The sequence below is a fragment of the Panthera onca genome, chromosome B4 (genome assembly GCF_046562875.1).
Source record: "Panthera onca isolate mPanOnc1 chromosome B4, mPanOnc1 haplotype 2, whole genome shotgun sequence".
Taxonomy (NCBI): domain Eukaryota; kingdom Metazoa; phylum Chordata; class Mammalia; order Carnivora; family Felidae; genus Panthera; species Panthera onca.
In genome coordinates, this window is record NC_138345.1 from 133,638,151 (window position 1) to 133,658,058 (window position 19,908).

Below are 19,908 nucleotides of genomic sequence, written 5' to 3' on the forward strand. Positions count from 1 at the left end.
TTTTTTTGTGTGGCACAATGGAATAAACGAGGGGACTTAGGAATGTAGACATGTGACTTAGAGAAAAAAAATTCATTCTATACCCTTTATACAATTATGATGAGAAAAATAATATGTACAAAGTTTTATAGAAATTTTTAAATTTATATAACAGTTCTAAGAAATGATTTTTAAAATGTCAATAGGGGCACCTGGGTGGCTCAGTCGGTTAAGCGGCCGACTTCGGCTCAGGTCACGATCTCGCGGTCCGTGAGTTCGAGCCCCGCGTCGGGCTCTGTGCTGCCAGCTCGGAGCCTGGAGCCTGCTTCACATTCTGTGTCTCCCTCTCTCTCTGCCCCTTCCTGCTCATGCTGTGTCTCTCTCTGTCTCAAAAATAAATAAACATTAAAAAAAATTAAAAATAAAATAAAATAAAATGTCAATAGAAGACTTAAGTCACTTGTGGGAACATGACTTTTTTTGATAACAGTCTGAGATCCTACGCACAGTTCCTAATCCAGACTTTATAGTGAGATAGTATCTTCAGATTCTTCATAATCACCATCATACAAGAAATTTATGTGCACAAATATGTCACAAAAAATTTAAAACCATTTTTATAATCGTTTAAAATTTATGACTGTTGGCTCAGTCGGTTGAGGGTCTGACTCTTGATTTCAACTCAGTTCATGATACCAGAGTCGTGGGATCCAGTCCCACGTCAGGCTCCACGCTGAGCATGGAACCTGCTGAAGATTCTCTCTCTACCCGCCCTGTGCTACTCTCCCCCACTAGCACATGCTCTCTCTCTGAAAGAAAGAAAGAAAGAAAGAAAGAAAGAAAGAAAGAGAAAGAAAGAAAGTTATGGTTGAACTGATGATAAATGAGATGTAGTATATCCATACGGTGAAATATTATTCGACCATAAAAAGAAATGTACTGATACATGCTACAGCACAGCTGAATCTCGAAAACATTATGCTAAGTGAAAGAAGCCAGACTCAAAAGGCACATAATGCATGACTTCGTTTATATAAAATGTCCAGAATAGGCAAATCCACGTAGCCAGAAAGTAGATTAGTGGTTGCGAGGGCCTGGGGGTAGAGGGAAACGGAGAGTGACTGCTAATAGAGTTTCTTTTTCACATGTTGGAAATAGTCTGGAATTAGAAGGTGATGGTAGATGCACAGCTGCGAGCATGCTAAAATACCTTGAATTGTATACTCTTAAAGGGAATTTTATGGTATTTGAATTAAATCTCAATGATTTACAAAGGAAATTAAATTTAAAGACTCCAACTCCTTTCATTGACAAATGTGATATTTCTTATAACGTGGACTTCAAACTGAAATCAGTCACATCAAATATTTCAAGATGATGAAGCTATAATTCACAGAAGGTACATGTGTTTTTTTAGAACAGTCATCCTGGGGGTGCCTGGGTGGCTCAGTCGGTTAAGCACCCAACTTCAGCTCGGCTCGTGATCTCACAGTTTACCAGTTCAAGCCCCACATCGGGCTCTCTGCCATCAGCACGGGGTCTGCTTTAGATCCTCTGTCTCCCTTTCTCTCTGCCCCTCTCCCTCTCATTCTCTCTGTCTCTCTTTCAAAATAAATAAATAAACTTTAAAAAAAAAAAAAAAAGAAAGAAAGAACAACCACTCTGCCCATGGCTTTGACCACAAAGGTCAGAAGTTTTCCATGTATGTGAAGCAGAAAGCCGGGCTGTCCCGAGCTATACCTGCAAGGATCCTTAGCCCCATCTTCAGCCCCCATTCCTCGCATGGCTAGCAGCCCCGCGGGTACCTGAAACATCAGATGCTATAGCAACACCATGGCCCCCTTGTCTTTGATGAGCAATAGCACAGTCAGCAGCTGCTGCCAAAGTGAATGACCAGGTGGTGGCACCCCTCCTTGACCAGATTTCAGTGAGTCCAGGACTCCTAGTGACCAGGTGACCGGTAATGGAGCTCTAGCTACTCCAAGTTCCATCCATCTGGCCATCCTGGGGACAGTGGAGATCAGTATCTCCCAGCACACTGATTTCAAGGCACATCACGCAGGGTATTTAAAATTATAATACCTAGGAGCGCTTGGGTGGCTCAGCCGGTTAAGCGTCCAACTTTGGCTCAGGTCATGATCTCATGGTTTATGGGTTTGAGCCCCACGTCAGGTTCTGTGCTGACAGCTCAGAGCCTGGAGCCTGCTTCAGATTCTGTCTCCTTCTGTCTCTGCGCCTCCCCCACTTGTGCTCTGTCTCTCACTCTCTCAAAAGTAAGTGAACATTAAAAATAAATAAAATTGTAAAATCTAGAATTGTGCTGACTGGAGCTTACCTTGGACATAAGAATTTGTAGCACTATGTAAATATTGATCCAGATCCGCACCAGTTTGTAAAGCCTCGTGGTTCTGGTTAGTCGCTACTAAATGCGATCTTTTCTTAGGAAAGTTGAGATTGGGAAGCCTACAGTAATATATCAAAAATGTTTTTAAAACCAGTCATCTTGAAAACGTTATTCAATGTTTCATTGCTCACTATTTGGCTATGCTGTCTACTCTTGTCACAGATTAAAATCTCTAATAGAGGCTCCTGGCTGGCTCAATCAGTAGAACATGCGACTCTTGATCTCGGAATCGTGAGTTTGAGCCCCACGTCGGGTGTAGAGTTTACTGAAATAAAAAAAAATAAATAAATCTCTAATAAACTATAGCCAATCCTTGCACTAATTATAATCTGGGCAGTGGGCTATACATTACATGCGAATGATTCTATTTTACAGTAGGGATCGCTATGCATAGTAAATTGCACCTGACATTGTGTAACATAGAGCAGGCATAGGGTCCACCTGCAGAGGCCTGAAAGAATATGCTCTTGACAAAGGTATTTATAAGAGTATGGTGGTTCCTCAAAAAGTTAAACAGAGCTACCATTTGACCCAGCAATTCCACCTCTGAGTATGTACTCAAAAGAACTCAAAGCAGGGACTCAAACATATTTGTATACTCATGGTCATTGCAGCATCATTCACAATAGCCAAACAGTGGAAACAACCCAAATGTCCATCAGCGGAAGACGGGATAAACAAAATGCGACATATACACACAACGGAATATTCAACTTTTTAAAAATGTAGCTCTCATACATAGCTACAACATGGATGGACCTTTAAGAACTTATATTAAGTGAAATAAGCCAGATTTTAAAAAGGACCAATATTGTATGATTCTGCTTATATGAAGTGCCTACAGCAGTCAAATTCATAGAGACAGAAAGTAGAATGCTGGTTGCCTGGGTCTTGGGGGAGGGACGAATGGGGAGTGATTGTCTAATGGGGACAGAGTCTGGTAAGGGAAGATGATAAAGTTCTGGAGAACTGGAGAACCATCTGGTGATGGTTGCACAACCATGAGAATATACCTAAAGGCACTGAACTGCACACTTAAAGAGGTTTGAATGGTAAATTGTATATTTATCACAATAAAAAAAAAGTCTTAACTAGAAAAAGAACTATATTAGCATGGGGGCAAGGGGAAGAGGAGAGCCAAAGGCAGACTGAGTTTGACAGTATTTATGTAATTAAACTCTTCGCAAATTTGCACGTCATTCTCTGCAGGGGCCAGGCTAATCTTCCCCGTATCGTTCTGGTTTTGGTGTACTTGCCGCCAAAGCGGGCACCGGTACTTAAGTAATTAAAATAAGAATTGATAAAATGCTAAATCGCTATCACCAAATAACAGGAGTTTATAATCCCTTGGTCCCTGCAATAATCAGATAATCAGTCTGAAGTGTCGTGTGTATTTTGAGGCACCTATTTTTAAAAAGATATACCCAGGTGAGTGTTAGCAGGAAATAGTGTCATAAAAAGCGGTTGAAAGAGTGGGGCTGTTTTGAGTGGGGAAGAGGAAGGTAAGGGGAACATGATGGCTAGCTAGCTCTGAATATCTGAAAAGCTGTCATGTAAAACATTTTATTTTATGCCGCTCCATTAGCCAGAACCAGAACTGGTGGGCGGAAACACTCTCATAGAATCAGAATTTTAGAGGTAAAAAGGGGGTTAGCGAATTTGTCCAAGCCCCTTACAGATGGAGTGAGGTGAGGGCGGTCAGGTTCACAAAGACGGTCCCTAGCTCCAGGATCAGATGCGGGTTCCCACAGCCCATTCCCAACCATTTCCACTCTCTTCCAGACTTCAGTACCTTTGCCTCCTCAAAATTGGCCCCATATGTTCCCTTCCGTTTGCAAGGAAAATAGCACCTCATCGTGGGCTCTCTCCTTCACCCGCTCCTGACTCTCTTCTGCCTGCGCCCTTGGTCCCCTCACTCTCAGTGTCCTCGGTGACTCCAGCCCCCAACAGTGCTCCTGCCTCTCCCCCAGAGACATTTCCTCAGCCTGCGACAATCCACAGGTGGATGTCTTTTTCAGTGTCACTCCACCTCTCTAGACTGTACTATTTTGTTATGCTGTTGTCCTCGCATCTCATGAGCCACCCAGTGGGATTCACCGCTAAGCTATGACTACTGCTCTGAAACCAACGCTGCTGACGAAAGACGTTATCACGCTTTGCCTCTAGGGTCTGAGGGGCATGTATGTCCGTCGGAATCCAGTCAGGAAAATAGAAGTTACTCTAAATATTCAAAACAGAAAATGTAATATCAGGAATTGGTCTCATAGGAGCCCCAAGAGCAGGACAATGGCATCTGAGGCCTCCCAAAGACTGGCAATGGCTGGAAGCTTCCCTCTCAAGTCAGCTGCAGAAGCTGGGCCACAGAAGGCCTGCCTGCTGGTGAGGCGACATCACAGACTCAGCCCCTGCCGGGGATGCCTCTGGACAGGACAAAAAGGAAGGGAAAGTAAACTCCCTCCCTCTAGGCCACCCCCTCTCCCCTCCCCTCGCCCCTCCCCCACTCCTCCTCTCCCTTCCCTCCTTCACCTCTCCCTCTACTCCTCCCTCCTCTCACTTCTCACCCTCCCTCCCCTTCTCTCCTCCCCCTCCCCTCCGTTGTCCCCCCTCCCCATTCCCTGTCTTCTAATACTTCCTCTCCCCTCCCTTCTCTCCTCCCCTCTACCCCTCCCCCCTCCTCTGTCCTGCCTCTTTTACCTGTCCTCCCCCCCCTCCCCTCTCCCTCCCCCTCCCTTCCTCTTCCTTTCTTTCTCCCCCTCCCCACTCCTTTCCCCACCCCTCCTTTCTAACCTTCCTCTTTCCCCTCCCTTTCCCCCCCACCTTTCCTCCTCCCCTCTCCTCTCCCCCTCCCCTTCCTTTTAACCCTTCCCTCTTCTCCCCTTCCTCTCCCCCTCCCTCTCCCCCTGTTTCCTCCCTCACCTTCTCCTTCCTCCCCCTTCCCCTCCTTCTCCCCTCCTCCCTCTCTCTCCTCCTCTCCCCTTCTCCTCCCTTTTCACCCTTCCCCCTCTGCTCCCTCTACCCCTCCCTCTACCCTTCTTTCCTTCTTCCCCCTCCCCCTCACCTCTCACCAGTGCCTCCCACTGGCTGAGCCAGAAGCCAGCTGACACTGACCTCCAGGTCAGTCCTGCCCCCACCCCATGACATGAAACAACAGAAAAAGGGTGAGGAACATATCTGAAGGCCAACAGATTTTGTCATTTTATGAGTGCACAAATGATGAAGTTACACAGTGAGTATATAAACCCTCTTCCAACAAAACCCACATGTCTTTTTTTAATATGCAAGACCAGAGTATATATATATAAAGATCTCCTAATACAGAAGAAGATAGCAAAGTTTGATACCATTCTAACTAAAATTTAATGTATGGGTGCTGAGGTGACTCAGTTGGTTGAGCGTCTGACTCTTGATTTCGGCTCAGTCATGATCCCAGGGTCATGGGATCAAGCCCTGCGTGGGGCTCTGTGCTGGCCATGGGGCCTGCTTGGTATTCTCTCTCTCTCTCTCTCTCTCTCTCTCTCTCTCTGCCTCTCTCCTCCATTCGTACTCTCTCTCTCAAAAAAAGAAACTTTAACTTCTAAAAATTGACAGCTTTTCCACCATTTTATTGTTTTACATCAAGTTGCTATTTGATGGAACACACCTTACAAAGGTTAACTTGCAAAAGGTCATACTGGAAATGAAGTAATGCCTTTCTTCCAGGAATGCTCATAACAGCTTTATTTGTAACAGCTCCAAACTGGAAACAATCAGGACATTCATCGACAGGTGAAGGGACTAACGTATAAATGTACGACCATACAATGGAATACAACTCAGTGGTGAAAATGGATGAACTATTGATGAACGCCGCAGCATGCATAAATCTCAAGATAATTATGCTGAAGGAAAGAAGTCAGACCGAAGCAAGAGTACATATATACTGTATGGTTCCATTTACATAAATTCTGGAAAATTCAAGCTAATCTACAATGACCAAAGCAGATTCAGTGGCCACCCGGAAGCAAGTGGAGGATGAAGAGGGATGAGAGGGAGGGCATCACAAAGGGCACGAAGACATTTTTGAGGGCGATGCACATGTTTGCGATCCTTTTTTTTGCTCAGCTTCTCTTTAATAGATAAGCTTAACATGGGTGGCAAATTTTAATAGAGTAGAAAGCCTTCACTATATATCATCTACATTTAAAGTGTATTCATCTTTATGAAGAGAGAAGTTCCAAGACTAACGTGCACTGAAAATGAGAAATTTAAGAAATTGGCTAAACTGCTAGTTTATTAAAGTTGTTTCACCTGGTGGTTACAGTTTGTTAAATCAGTTATATATTGGTTTGAGAGCAATTGGTCTTGATAAAACTATCCAAAATAAAGACTTATAAGATAAGTGGGCTTTAAAAGAATACCATACTCCTAAAAATACCAATTTTTATCTTTTAGGAATTGGCCAAATGTAAATACATGTATTACATTATATGTTTGTCTATCTAGTTTATTTCTCATAATACTTTTTGAAAACTATCACCATAACAGAGGTTATTTCATGGAGGGACTTATGTAGTGAAGCAAAGCCATCAAGCACCCATAAACATATGACATCTATCACGAGTACCTGTTCATATACCTTCTCTCTGTCACCTTATCCGATCACCACCCTCAAAAAAATTGTCATTTCCATAATGAATTCCCGAACCACCAGGCTTACCAAACTTTAGCGCTCTTCCTACCCCACACCCTACTCCACCACACACACACACACACACACACACACACACACACACACGTTATTAAAAATCAGTACATGCCTTAAGCAACCTTGAAGAATGTAAAATCTGTCATTCTGATATCAAGTAGCTCTTTTTTTTTTAATTTTTTTTTTAACGTTTATTTATTTTTGAGACAGAGAGAGACAGAGCATGAACGGGGGAGGGTCAGAGAGAGGGAGACACAGAATCCGAAACAGGCTCCAGGCTCTGAGCTGTCAGCACAGAGCCCGACGCGGGGCTCGAACTCACAGACCCGCGAGATCATGACCTGAGCCGAAGTCGGCCGCTTAGCCGACTGAGCCACCCAGGCGCCCCTCAAGTAGCTCTTTAAAAACTTTAGTAAGCATAAGCTCACATGGAGTGTTTAGTATTTAATGCAGATTTTCATGCCTACTCTTAGAACGTCCAATTTCATGGTTCTAGGTGAGGAATCAGTATTTTGATCTTTCATCTTTGACATTATAATTATTATGTGTTGTGGTGTGGACCTCCTTGGCAAGTTCACTTTCTTTGGAACTCTCTCTGCATCCTGAACCTGGGTGTCTGTTTCCTTCCCCACGTTATTTCTTCAAATAAGTTTTCTGCCCCCTTCTCTCTCCCTTCTCCTTCTGGGACCCCCATAATGCGAGTGTTTGTTCGCCTGATGTCGTCCAACACATGCCTTAGCCTTTTCTCATTTTTTAAAATTCTATTTTCTTTTTGCTCTTCAGCTTGGGTGCTTCCCATCACCCTGTCTTCCAGGGTGTTGATCTGTTCGTCTGCATCTTGATTCCCTCCAGCATGTTTTTCATTCCTGTTACTGTATTCTTCAGCTCTGATTCATTCTTTTTTATGTTTTCTATCTCTTCGTTGAAGTTCTCACTAAGTTCTTTCCCTCTTCTCTCCAGTCTGGTGAGCATCTTTACGACCATTACTTTGAACTCTTTATCGGGTAGTTTGTTGATCTCCTTTTCATTTAGTTCTTTTTCTGAGGTTTTTCCTATTCTTTGGTTTGGAGCATATTCCTCTGTCTCCTCATTTTGCTTGACTTTCCGTGTTTGTTTCTGTGAATCAGGTGGAACAGCTAATTCCCCTAAACTTAATAGAATGATCTTGTGTAGGGTCATCCCCTGTGTACACTGCATGCCTGGTGACTTTGACTGGCTGGCTAGAGATGCGGCCGGTGTGGGCTGGGGGTCCCAGGGCTCTCTGTGCTGGGGCTGCCCTGGTGGGATGGCCAGAGCTGAAGGAGTGTGGGCCGGGGTAGTCCCAGGACTCTTGGCACAGAGGGCACACTGGCAAGACAGCTGAAGCCAAAGCAGGCACAGACTGGAGGTGTTCTGGGGCTCTGTGCATTGTGGGCACACTGGGAGGACAGCTGAGGCTGAAGTGTCCCAGGACACCCCACATAAGAGCACCCTGGCGGAGAGGCTAGAGCGGAGGCGAGCACGGGCCAGGGTGTCCCAGGGCGCTCTGCTCCAGCAGTGCCCAGGCAAGTCAGCTGGGGCTGAAGTGGTGCAGACGTGCAGTGTTCCGGGGTGCTCTCGCCTTTGTCACCTTGGTGAGATGCCTGCAGCTCTAGCGGGCACTGACCAGGGGCGTCCCGCTGTGCACTGCACCGGGGCCACCTCGGTTGGATGTTGGGCCGCTGTGGGTTAGGAGCCCAGGGCTCACCGAGGCAGTAGGCTGGCTCGGGCACCCAGACCCTGCTCCCACCCACACTATCAAAATGGAGGGGGACGTAAACCATAGCACTTGCCGGCCTCTCTGACCCAGAGAGTGTTCCAGCAGCTCCCCCACCATTTGGTAGGGTTCTTGGGATGGACCTTTATATTCTAGTTGCTATTCTATTTTACTCTCATTATTTTTTAAATAGGCTCCATGCCCAACGTAGGGCTTGAACTCACGACCCTGAGATCAAGGGCCACATGCTCTACTGACTCAGCCAACCACACGATACTCTTCTAGTTGCTGCTTTATTTTTTTTAACGTTTATTTATTTTTGAAAGAGAGAGAGACAGAGAGAGAACAAATGGGGCAGGGGCAGAGGGAGAGGGAGACCCAGAATCCGAAGGAGGCTCCAGGCCCTGAGCTGTCAGCACAGAGCCCAACACAGGGTTTGAACTCACCCACTGTGAGATCGTGACCTGAGCCGAAGGCGGAGGCTTAACCGACTGAGCCACCCAGGCGCCCCTCTAGTTGCTGCTTTAAACCGCTTTTTTTTTTTCTGTGCCCCAGGGTGTCCAGGGCTCACTGAAGCTGCAGACTGTGCCGCAGGAGCTCTGCTCCTGTCTCAAGGTGGAGGGAGATTGTGAACCACGGCACTCCCCAGCACCCCCAACCCGCACCCCCACCCCCAGTCCAGAATGCGGTCCAGCAGCTCCCCAAAGTGTGGCTCGGTTCTGGGGCTGAATCCTTTATACTCTAGTTGCTTTTTCAAACCATGGCTTTGAACCTGCTCTTAGTCGCTCTCTACTAGAGAACTACCCCACGGCGGTTCTCAGGGTTCAGGGTGGGGGTTCCCTTCGTTACCGTGTGCCTGTCTCTCTCCCTATTCTCAGTGTGGTCTTTCTATATTTTGCTGTGCGGAAGCTGTTCAGTCAGCCCTCACTTCTTCTTCAGGAGGAATTGCTCTGTAAGTAGGCGTGGATTTGGTGTGTTCGTGGAGGAAGTGAGTTCAAGGTCTTCCTCAGTCACCATCTTGGACTGAAACTCACAAAATAGTTTCTTGACTGAGTTCCTTCTCAGTTTCTTCCCCGCTGTTCTGGAACCATTTAGAATCCATCTTAGATCTGATTCAGGTCCTCAGCAACCAATTTGACCATGTTCACCTAAAGCATTTGTGGATAGCCAAAACACTCTCTGGTAAACTAATATACATCCAAGCAGCATCTTCTGAGTGACTTCACTTACTTATGTATAAAAATATACGTGAAGAGGGTTAGTGACATCTGTAACCCTAAAGAAAAAGCAATTGCCAATTCTCTTCCTTTTACCTTGGAATTTTTTATGGGATGATATCATTTTATGTCAAGATTACACTCCAGGAAAATTCCACATTATAGCAAAGAGGGGAATTATTTTTATAGAAATTAATGTAAAAAGTCTAGCTGCATTTCCAGACAGCTAGTCCCAAACAGTCCGATCTATTACTTATACAGATTGTCCCCAAACTCTTTGAATGACACGATCATCCCTAATTTTAAAATGTGGATTCTGGGGGCCCCTGGGTGGCTCAGCCAGTTAAGCATCTGACTTCAGCTCAGGCCATGATCTCACATCACAGTTCATGAGGTTGAGCCCCACATCCGGCTCACTGCTGTCAGCCTGTCAGTGCAGAGCCTGCTTCGGATCCTCTGTCCGCCTCTCAGTCTGCCTCTCCCCCATTTCCTCTCTCTCTCTCTCTCTCTCTCTCTCAATAAATAAATAAATAAATAAATAAATAAAACATTACAATGTTGATTCTGGGCTCAAGAGGAGAGTATACAGGTATTCTCGGTACTTCCCCAAAGATGACTACTCAAGTGTAGTCTTTGACCAGAGGGAATTAGGCAAGAGGTGAGGACACAGCTAAAGTCAAGAGCCAAGGTGGGCAACCCCAGATCCATATCCAGGAGACAGCAGCTGAGTGGGTGCGAGAACATGCAGTTGGCAGAGAGTCTCAAGTCCTCCCTCTTTTTTCAAGACAGTGAAGAGTGTCCATTTCTCTCTGCAATAAATCTTAGCCTTGAGAATCTCACAGTAACACATGTAAGCACTACATAACTACAAAATGCATAACTTAGAGCAAAAGTATCCTAAATAAACGTGTCAGTGCAAAAGGGAACAACATAGAAAGGGTCAACATGGAACTCTATAGTTTTGTTTTGTTCTGTTTTGTTTTAAATAATGCATATGGTTGTGTATCTCTGCTGGCCAAAGAGAGAGGGAGTTCAGATGTGTACTACTCGTCAACAGAAAGAAGCCTGCCTGCAATTGAAATTTTGCTTTGGGTGAAATATGTGAGGGCAGCTCAGGGCTGGCTGGGCAGATGCATGAACTGCCAAGGGGAGGTGTACTCCCGCCCAGTGCCCTGTACTGCAGACACTGGGGCCCAGGCCCATACTCATCGTCACTCATTCAACTTCGCTGAGCTTCGACTGAGCTAGGTGCCAGGGTGAAGAGGGGAAACAGTCCCTGCCCTCGAAGAGTTCTTAGTCTATAAGACACTGGCATGGAAAGCATTATAATGCAATATAACATTGTAACAGAGTTGCAGAGGCAGTACAGGGAGGAAGGCATGAGCTGCATTTGAGAAGGGACTCAGGGGGCGCCTGGGTGGCTCAGTCGGTTGAGCGTCCGACTCTTGGTTTCAGCTCAGGCCATAATCTCATGGTTTGTGAATTCAAGCTCCACGTTAGGCTCTGTGCTGACAGCATGGAGCCTGCTTGGGAATCTCTCTCTCCCTCTCTCTGCCCCTCCCCTGCTGGTGCTCTCTCTCTCTCTCTCTCAAAATAAATAAATAAACATTAAAAAAAATTGTTTTTAAAGAGAAGGGAGTCAAGATCACTGGTCAGAGAAGATACCCCATGAGTTTCATAATAAAATTGCCATATTTGGATAGTATTTTCACTTACATTACTATCTCATTGATGCTCAGAGTGATCCTGTGAGGTACGTTATTATGTTCATCTTACAGACATGGAAAGTAGGCTGCCAGAGGTTGTGACTTACCAAACTTCATGTAGTTAAGTAGATTTTCTGGCTGGAATTCAGTTCTTCAGACTTGAAACCATGATGTGCAAACTTAACACTCACTGAGCCCTTACTAGGGGTGATGCGCTGGGCCAGGCATTCCGTGGCGTTATTACATTTAATCTCTGCGGCAATAATTCTGATCACTCCTCATTTTAGAAATGAGAACACCGTGATTTATGGAAGTTAAAGTAACTCGTCCAAGTCAAGATTGAATTTAGCTATGACTCAGATCCTGAGCCCCTAACATCTTTACCGCATGATGCTATTTCCCGCCCTTTCTCAAGGAAGGACTTCAATTTTCAATTATCCAAACTGGCTTAGTGCGGTTGGTACCAGACATACCTGGGCTAGAATCTTACTGGTCATTAACCAGCTCTCGGATCTTATGGCAATTTACTTAACGTCTTAGCTTCACTTTCCCCATAGATAGATTAGGAATTGTATATATCTGGCCACCCTGGTTGTTTTGCTCACAGCATTTTTCCTCATTCTTTTATTTTGCATTTCACCTGATTCACCATTAATTGCTTTTGTCTGCCTCTACCTGTAGACTCTAAGCTACAGGAGGCCTAAGACTCCCTACACCCATCTTGCTTACCGTTGTATCTCCAACATGTAGCACAGAGCCTGGCACGTGGTGGGTACCCAATAAATATTTGTTCAATAAATAACTCATCCCAGAGGAAAAAGAGACTTCTCCCCCCCCCCCCCCCACCCCGCCCCGTTTCATTATATAGGACTTCCCTGTAAGGATTCTAGTAGAAGTAACAGGGCAATGAGATATTATGAATGACCAGTCCTGGAATATTTAGGACCATCTCCTGCCAAGGGAGGTGAGATGGTGATTGGCAACACTACCAGAATCACAAGTAGGGCCAGCATCACATAGCGCGAAGGGTTCTCCCAGCACATGGGGTAACGCTCTGCTATTACTGTCTAGAAATTCTTAATAATTTCTTTTAACAAGCACACTCGTTTTTATGTTGCACACAGTACTACACATTATACAAATGATCCTAGTCACATGCAATGGGCCATAAGGAAGGAGAAAGGGGAACGATGAGGCAACATTTCTACCAAAACAAGGTTGGGGAATGCTGAAAAGTCCAAAACTGTGAACACCATATATGTCTTGAGAAATGCAGTTACGTGCTCAGCTCGTAATGAGAGAGACTGATGAGCTCCTTGAAGGCAGAGATAATACCTTATTCAGTGCAGTCTGTAGTTTAAAATGGTGCTGGCGTTTTCTTTTAATCAATCTTATTATTTTGAGATCACTGTAAATTCCATCTGCAGTTATAAGAAATAATACAAAGAGATCCAATGTGCCCTTTACTCAGTTTTCCCCAATGCTAAGATCTTGCAAAACTATAGTACAATATCACAACGAAGATATTGACATCGATGTGGCCCAGACACCCAAATATTTCCATCACTGCAAGGATCCCTCATGTTGCCCTTTTATAGCTACACCCATTTTTCTCCCACCTCCTTTCCTCCTTAACTCCTGGCAAGCAGAAATCTATTCTCCATTTCTATAATTTTGTCATTTCAAGAATATTAAATAAATAGAATCATACAGTAACTCTTGTATGATTTTTTAAAATTTCTTAAGCTTATTTATTTATTTTGAGAGAAATAAAGAGAGAGGGATGGGCTGAGAGAGACGGAGAGAGAGAGAATCCCAAGCAGGCCCTGCACTGTCAGCTCTGAGCCTGATGCAGGGCTTGAACTCATGAACCATAAGGTCATGACCTGAGCCGAAATCAAGAGTCAGGTGCTTAACTGACTGAACCACCCAGGTTTTTTTAATTCAGCATAATTATCTGCAAATTCAGCCACTTGGGTATATCGATAGCCCATTCCTTTTTATTACTGAGTGGTATAGATATACCACAGTTTAACCATTTACCCATTGGAGGACATCTGCATGTTTCCAGTTTGGGGCTGTTATAAATAAAGCTGCTAAAACCCATGTATGGATTTTATGTAAACAGCAGTCTTCATATCTCTGGGATAAATGCCCAGGAACTCAATCACTGTAGTTGCGTGTGTACGTTTTAAAGATACTGCCACTTCTCACTGAACGCTGCCAGTGTGGTGTTCAGGCATCTCACGGAGGTTGGCCCGGTAGCCTACGTTTACTCTGGGCCCCGTGCCAGGAAGCTGGTCATGATTGTAGATGTTATTGATCAGAACAGGGCTTTGGTTGATGGACCTTGCACTCAGGTAAGGAGACAGGCTATGCCTTTCAAATGCACGCAGCTCCCTGACTTCATCATCAAGTTCCCTCACAGTGCCCTCCGTAAGTATGTCTGACAAGCCTGGCAGAAGGCAGATATCAATACAAAACGGGCAGCCACAAGACGGACCAAGAAGATTGAAGCCAGAGAAAGCAAAGCCAAGATGACAGATTTTGATCGTTATGAAGTCATGAAGGCAAAGAAAATGAGGAACGGAATAATCAAGCCTGAAGTTAGGAAGCTACAAAAAGCAGCTCTCCTGAAAGCTTCTCCCAAAAAAGGAGCTGCTGCAAAGATTCCAGAAAAAAAAAAAAAAAAAAAAAAAAAAGATGGCCGCTGCAGGCAAGAAGGCTCCCGTCCAGAAGCTTCCTGCCCAGAAAGCTGCAAGTCCAGAAGGCAGTGCCTCCAAAGGCTCAGAAGGATCAGAAAACTCCAGCCCAGAAAGCACCTGCTCCGGAGGCATCTGGCAAGAAATTCTAAAAGCATGAGAGGCTATTATAAATAAGTAATAAATTTTCTTTTGGCCAAAAAAATTGAATAAAGATACTACCAAAGTGTTTTGCAGGGTGCTGTACCATTGTTCATTCCTACCTGCAGTGTATGAGCGATCTAGTTTCTCTGCATTCCTGTCAACATTTCATGTTGTCACAGTTTTTAATTTTAGCCATTCTGATAGGTGTATAGTGATAACTCATTGTGGATTTGATTTGCATTTATCTATTGGCTAATGACGTTGACTATCTCTTCATGTGCTTATTTGCCATCTGTATGTCCTCTTTGGTGAAATATTTCTTTGTTGGGGTGCCTGGGTGTTTCAGTCGATGTAAGCGTCTGACTCTTGCTTTCGGATTCAGGTCATGATCTCATAGTTTGTGAGATTAAGCCCCACGTCGGGCTCTGTGCTGACAGTGCAGGGCCTACTTGGGATCCTCTTTCTCTCCCTCTGCCCTCCCCCACTTGCAATCTCTCTCTTTCAAAATAAACAAACATTCAAAAAACACATATATCTCTTCGTGTCTTTTGCCTATTTTCCAACTGGATTGTTTGGTTCTTAGTTTTAAGAGTTCCTTCTATGTTTTGTTGGATATTTGGTTTGCAAATACTGTTTTCCCACTCTGTAGTTTGTCTTTTCATCCTCTTAACAACATCTTTTATGGAGCAAAAGTTTGTAATTCTGATGAAGTCCCATTTATCGATTGTTCCCTTTATGGATCATGCTTTGGTGTCAAACATAAGAACGGGCCCTAAACCCCGCACATTTTCTCCTATGTTTTATTCTAAAAGTTGTACAGTTTTATGTTTTACATCTAAGTTCATGATACAGGTTAATTTTTGTGTAAGGTGTGAGAATGGTTCAAATGGTTGCTTGTTTTGTTTTGTCTATGAATGTCCATTTGCTCCAGCACTGTTTATTGAAAATGCTCTTTCTTCCATTAAATTGCTTTTGTGCCTTTGTCAGCATTTAGTTGGGTATGTTGGAGCGGGTCTTTTCCCAGGTTCTCTGTTCAGTCCATTAATCTCTGTGTCTGTTCCTCCACCACTACCACAGAGTCTTGATTACTGTAGGTCTATGGTGAGTCTTGAAAGCAAAAAAAGTGACTCCACTGTACTTCTCCGTCTCAAAATTGTTTTAGCTATTCTAGTTCCTTGGTCTTTCCATATAAATTTTGTTTATTTGTTTATTTATTTATTTATTTATTATTTTTAAATAGGCTCCATGCCCAATGTGGAGATTAAACTCCCCACCTTGAGATCAACAGTCCGATGCTCTACTGACTGAGAAACCCAGGAACCCCTCCATATAAATTTTAGAATAATTTTATGGTAACTACAAAAACCTGCTAGGGCTTTTATAGGAATTGTGTTAAGCTGTATATCAATTTGATGAAAATAGACATCTTTTCTATGTTGAACCTCCCAATCCATGAATATGTTTTATCTCTCCATTTATTTAAAAAAAAAAACTTAAAAAGATTTTCTCTCATCAGTGTTGTGTCATTTTTTTCTTTCTTTCTTTTTTCTTTGAGAGAAAGAGAGAGAGTGGGGGAGAAGGACAGAGGGAGAAAAAGAGAGAGAGAGAATCCTAGGCAGGCTCCGTGCTGAGCATGGAGCCCAATGCGGGGCTCAATCCCATGACCCTAGGATCATAACCTGAGCTGAAATCAAGAGCCAGACACTCAAGTGACTGAGCCAACCAGGTGCCCAGTGTTGTATCATTTTAGTCTTACAAGTCCTATGCATGTTTTGTTAGATTTATATCTAATTATTTAATTTTCTTGATGATTATAAATAGCATATTATTTTAAATTTCTATGGCCACGTGTTCATAGCTAGTAGACACAAAACAATTACTTTTTGTATGTTTATCTTGTATCCTGTGACCTTGCTATTCTTACAAAAGTAGTTCTAAGTGTTTTTTTTTTTTTTTTAAGATTCTTTTAGATTTTCTGAATATGTTATCTAAAAATGGGATGGTTTTATTTCTTTGTTTTCATTCTGTATGGCTGTATGCCTTTTACTGCCTTATTACACTGGCTGCAAGTTCCAGGGTTATACTCAATAAGAATGATAAAAGAGGTCATCCTTGCCTTGTTTCCAATTTTAAGAGGAAAGCATTCAGAATTTTGCTAACATTAAGTATAATGTTAGCTGTAGGTTTTTGGTAGAAGCTTTTTATCAAGTTCAGAAAGTTCTCTATTCCTACTTTTCTGAGAGTTTTTATCATAAATGGGTGTTGAATTTTGTCAAATGTTTTCCTGTATCTATTGATATGACTGTGTGATTTTTCTTCTTGAGCCCAATAATATGGCAGAATCCACTGAATGATTTTTTTTTAAGTTTATTATATTGAGAGAGATAGAGACAGAGAACCAGTGGGGGGTGCAGAGAGAGAGAGAGAGGGACAGAAGAGTTGAAGCAGGCTCTGTACTGACAGCAGAGAGCCTGATGGGGGGCTCCAACTCATGAACCATGAGATCATAATCTGAGCCGAAGTCGGACACTTAACCGACTGAGCCACCCTAGGTGCCCCTGATTGATTTTTTTTTTTAATATTTATTTTTGAGGGGGGGTGGGAGAGGCAGAGAGAGAGAGAGGGAAAGAGAGAATCCCAAGCAGGCTCCACACTGTCAGCACAGAGCCGGGTTCAGGGCTTTATCTCATGAACCAGACATCATGACCCAAATCAAATCAAGAGTTGGACGCTTAACTGACTGAGTCACTCAGGAGCCCCATCCATTGATTGATTTTTAAATATTGAACCAGACTTGCATCCCCGGAATAAACGCCACTTGGGCATGGTGAGTAATACTTTTTTATATATTGCTAGATTCTATTTGCTAATATTTTATTAAGAATTTTTGTGTCTGTATTCATGAGAGTTATAGGTCTGTAGTTTTCTTTGTTTATATTGCCTTTGTCTGCTTTTGTTATTAGGATAAAACTGACTTTAGAAAATGAATTGGAAAGTGTTCTTCTATTTTCTGGAAGAGATTGCGTAGAACTGGCTTTAATTCTTCTTTACTCACGTGGAGAATTCTCCAGTGAAACCATCTGAACCTGGATATTTCTCTTTTGGAAGCTTTAAAATTATACATTAAATTGCCTTATTGGTTATACGGATATTCAAACTATCTATTTTACATTGGATGAGTTGTAGTAATTTGTGTTTTTGGAGGAAGTGATCTATTTTGTCTAAGTTGTTAAGTTTGTGTAGAGTCTGTGGTATTGCCCTATGATCCTTTCATGTAGTATATGTAGTGATAGCTCCTGTTTCATTCCTGACATTGCTAATGTGTATCTTCTCCCTTTTATCTTTGTCAGTCTTGCCAGAAGCATGTCAATTTTAATCTTTTCAAAGGATCAGTTTTTTGTTTAATTGATTTTCTGTTTTCAATTTCATTGATTTCTGCTCGTATCTTTATTATTTCTTTCATTCTGCTTGCTTTGTTGTTGTTTTTTTTCCCCCATAGGTTCTCAAAGTGGGAACTTAGGTCACTCTTTTCCTCTTTTCTAAAGCATACATATAGGGGGCGCCTGGGTGGCTCAGTCAGTTAAGTATCCGACTTCCGCTCAGGTCGTGATCACCTGGTTCAAGAGTTTGAGCCCTGCATTAGGTTCTGTGCTGACAGCTCAGAGCCCGGAGCCTGCTTCAGATTCTGTGTCACCCTCTCTCTGCCCCTCCCCCACTCACACTCCGTCTCTCTTTCTCAAAAATAAGCAGTAAAAATTTTTAAAAAATAATAAACTGTACATTTAGTGCTAAAATTTTCCCTTTCAGCCCTGATTTAGGGTCCCACAAATTTTGATATGTTGTTTTCATTTTCTTTCAGTTCAACATTATTTTTTTATTTCCCTTAAGATTTCATCTTTCACCTATAGATTACTTAGAAAAGTGCTGTTTAGGGGCATCTGGGTGGCTCAGTCAGTTGAGCATCTGACTTCAGCTCAGGTCATGAACTGGTAGTTTGTGAGTTCAAGCCCTGCATCGGGCTCTGTGCTGACAGCTTGAAGCCTGGAGTCTGCTTCAGATTCTGTGTCTCCCTCTCTCTCTGTTCCTTCCCCACTCTCACCGTCTCTCTCTCTCTCTTTCTCTCAAAAATAAAGATTAAAAAAAAATAGAAATGTGCTGTTTAGTGTCAAGGTGTTTGGAGAATTTCCTGTTATCTTTCTGTTATTGACTTCTAGTTAGATTTCATTTTGGTTGGAGAAAACACTGAGATTTCAATTCTTTAAAATTTTTTTAAATGTTCATTTATTTTTGAGAGAGACAGAGAAGGAGACAGAGAGAGAGAAAACAAGTGGAAGAGGGGCAGAGAGAGAGGGGAAGAGAGGATCCAAAGTGGGCTCTGCACTGACCAAAGAGAGCCTGATGCAGGGCTTGAACTCACAAACTGTGAGATCATGACCTGAGCCAAAGTCAAGAGTCAGACACTTAAGAAGCTGAGCCACCCAGGTGCCTCACCCACGGCCCTTTTAAAAGAATATGTATGCTGCTGTTATTGCATGGAATGTTTGTGTTATTTTTATTTATTTATTTTTTAAGTAAGCTCCATGCCCAACATAGCACTTGAACTCATGACCTTGAGATCAAGAATCACATGCTCCACTGACTTAGCCAGCAAAGTACCCCTGGATGGAATGTTTTTAAAATGTTGATTAGCTAACTTGACAAATTATATATATGAATAAAAATAAATAAAATGTTGATTAGATCCTGTTGGTTGACAATATTGTTGAGTTCTTCTATATTCTTGCTGATTTTCTGCCTAGTTGTTCTACCCATTGTTGTGAGAGAGGTGTTGAAATCTCCAACTGTGATGGTACATTTGTTGATTTCTATTTCCAGGTCTATCAGCTTTTGCTTCACATGCTTTGCAGCACATTTTTTGGTGCATAAACATTTGGGATTGCTATGTCTTCTTGGAGGATTCACTTTTTTAGCATTATGTAACATTCCCCTCTCTGGTAATTTTTCTTTACTCCAAAGTCTACTTTAGGGGTGCCAGGGTGGCTCAGTGGGTTGAATGTCTGACTTTGGCCCAGGTCATGATCTCATTTCTCGTGGGTTCAAACCCCACATCAGGCTCTGCGCCGACAGCTCGGAGCTTGGAGCCTGCTTTGGATTCTGTCTCTGTCTCTCTGCCTCTCACCTGCTCACGCTCTCTCTTAAATATAAAATAAAACATTTAAAAAAATCAAAGTCTACTTTATCTAATATTAATATATCCTGCTTTCCTTTGATTAATGTTTGCAAAACTTTTTCCATCCTTTACTTGGACCCTGTTTATATCATTTGAAGTGAGTATAT

The 19,908-nt window shown here is 43.0% G+C and overlaps 1 non-coding gene and 1 pseudogene across 1 annotated transcript; one reads left to right on the forward strand and one right to left on the reverse strand.

Moving 5' to 3' along the window:
* Positions 1-3,548: 3,548 nt before the first annotated feature.
* Positions 3,549-3,654, reverse strand: LOC132677667 (U6 spliceosomal RNA). Its single transcript, XR_009609353.1, has one exon. It is a non-coding gene; the product is annotated as a U6 spliceosomal RNA (small nuclear RNA).
* Positions 3,655-4,699: 1,045 nt separating this feature from the next.
* LOC132695220 (uncharacterized) lies at positions 4,700-14,594 on the forward strand (annotated as a pseudogene).
* The last annotated feature ends 5,314 nt before the right edge of the window (positions 14,595-19,908 follow it).